Genomic DNA, 2517 nt, shown 5'->3' with positions numbered 1-2517 from the left:
GTAGGCTTTGGGTTGCAGCCCCCTAGAAAAGGCAGACAAGCCTCATGCCCCCTCAAAGCCTCTACCCCAAAAATCTGTCTAGGGGTGTGGGGTTTTTTGTTTGTTTTTACAAACTATAGATATGTACAGTTTATAACCCAGAATTCTCTAGCCAATAACCATATAGTTAAACACCACCTTATAAATTTAAAAAAAAATGCCTGAAAACATTTGTAAATGCTTTTGTTTTACACCAACAACAAAAGTGCACAAAGCGAGGAGAACACGAACGCCTTTTCATTTTTAAAAATGTTTGGAATTATGTACGACTTTGATACAGTTTCTGGGTGCTCGGAGATACCCATGGCCACTTCATGTAAACCAGTTACAATGTCTATCTAGAAGCACTTTTGAGAAGCTGCGTGACCAGAAGCCAGTTAAGCCTAATGAGGGCAATCGACCCCATCACAAAGGAGAGGTGTTTCATTTAAAGGTGTTTCCCCTACTCTACGGTATTCACATGGAGACAGAATATGGTACAGTTTCATTCGTCATCTTCTTCATCCTCCTCCTCCTCATCTTCCTCCTCTACTTTTTTCCAGGCAGCTTTAGCCACCCCCTTTGCCCCATCGAACTTCCCTTTCGATTTAGAATCTGCGACATCCTTGTCGTATTTCTCCTTCAGTTTGGCTGCCTTCTCGTTGTCACTCAGATTGTTCCACATTTCGACAAGCTCCCTTGCCACATCCCCATGGATATGCCAGGGTTGGTAGACTTGATCTTGGGACGAACTTCTGAACAGAACAGGACGAAGCCAGCCGGTGGCCTTTAGGTGCCTTAGGATCCTGCTTCTTTTTGCCACCTTTCGCTGGTCCATAGTCTTTCATTTCTCCATCACATCGTGCCTTGTCAGCTTTTGCCATCTCATCAAACTTGGATTCCTCTTTCCCCGACATAGTCTTCCACCTCTCAGAACACTTTTTAGAAAACTCTGCAAAGTGAACAGGAACCTCTGGATTCTTTTTCTTATGCTCTTCCCGGCAAGTTTGCACAAAGAAGGCGTAAGCAGACATCTTGCCCTTCGGTTTGTTGGGATCACCTTTAGCCATGGTGAACTCTGTACTGTTCGCTAGTCTGGGCAGCCCACACTATTTTCACCTCCTTTATTTTTTCATAGTTTTCCCCCTTTTGTTCCATTTTTTTTACATAATGATTTGTTATTCCGAACCTAATAAATGACAATAAACATGAAATACAGGATGTCCCAGAAGTCTTAGTGCAGTTGGAGGCTTAGAGAGTTTTCTTCCTCACTGCGCCTGCTTTTATGTGTTTGTTCGAAATGAGCCAAAGCGCTCTGAGCTGTTTCTGGCTCCTGTGGCAAATCCTGAAACTTGGCAGGGCTGTGAGCAACCTGAAAAGATCATCTTCTGTTTTCAGACGTTTTTATTTTACAATTAGCATTTCACAGATGAAAAGGCCGTCTAGTTCAGAGGCTGTCAGACTCGGTCCACAAAACTTCTGAGAACCATCCAAACAAGATGAAAACGTAAATGGGAAATGTTTAACAAATAAAAATACAGTACACAATAGATATGGTTAATTGATGATTTTCTAAGTCAGTATGTGGAGGCAGGGATCCTTTGACACTATGACTGTAGTCTTAACCCCTCAATTTACAGATGAGGAAACTGAGTCTGGGCGAGGTTAGGGAACTTGCCTGAGGTCCCACAGAGATCTGAACCAAGGTCCTCTAACTCCAGAGGGACGCTGTCTCTGCAGTTCCACTCTACCTAGACACATTTTCTTTTGGCCGATTAACACTTCCCAGTCAGCCCCCAACACTCCCTCCTCTTTCCAAGACCTTGAACACAAATGATCTACCAGAACGATGGTAACTGCCATCTCTGCACCTGTTGGCTCTTGCAGGTTAGTGACTGGTAACAAGAAATAGGCATGTGGGATTTAACCTCACTAAGAGGCACCAGCCGCCATTGTTATTGGTTTTGACTTGAGTTTGGTTGGGTTGCTTTTGGGTGCTGTGCTGTCTTCTCCCTGATACTCATGGCTCAGATCTGATCTCAAGTTCTGATTCTCCAAGAAGGAAAGCATTCAAGAGAAGCAGAGGCCAGGGGGAGGACAGAGCCCAGGGATTTTGGCAGATTTGTCTTCACTTCCCCTGATTTTCACTGTTTTGTTAGAAAATACTGCTCTTAATCTCCTTCTCTCCTCTGTGGTGTTTTCTCAATAACTGTATTCTCTGTGTACACAGCTTCTGCCTCTGTCCATATTGAGATGAGACCCAAGCATCTGCTGGCCAAAGAGGTTTGGCAGCTCCTTCGACCTCACTATTAGAGCAACTTGTTTTTACGTTAGTCAAGTTCTGGCAGGAAATGAGGATGATCAATCAGCGGCACTTTGCTTCCCGTCTTTTAGCATCCTCCACTCATTGGACTAGTGAGGTCGAAGCTGTTAAAATTGCTCTCAATATCTCCTCACTTTTATCCCTCCTTTAATCTGTTGTTGATCCTGGCCTTGTTC

The 2517-nt window shown here is 43.9% G+C and overlaps 1 pseudogene; it reads right to left on the bottom strand.

Annotated features, from left to right (window-relative positions):
* Positions 1–485: 485 nt before the first annotated feature.
* Positions 486–1119, bottom strand: LOC140514178 (high mobility group protein B3 pseudogene; annotated as a pseudogene).
* Positions 1120–2517: the final 1398 nt, after the last annotated feature.

This window comes from Notamacropus eugenii, chromosome 7 (assembly GCF_028372415.1).
Source record: "Notamacropus eugenii isolate mMacEug1 chromosome 7, mMacEug1.pri_v2, whole genome shotgun sequence".
NCBI classification, from domain to species: domain Eukaryota; kingdom Metazoa; phylum Chordata; class Mammalia; order Diprotodontia; family Macropodidae; genus Notamacropus; species Notamacropus eugenii.
Note: the sequence above shows the minus strand (reverse complement) of the source record. Positions and strands in the feature narration are given on the sequence as shown.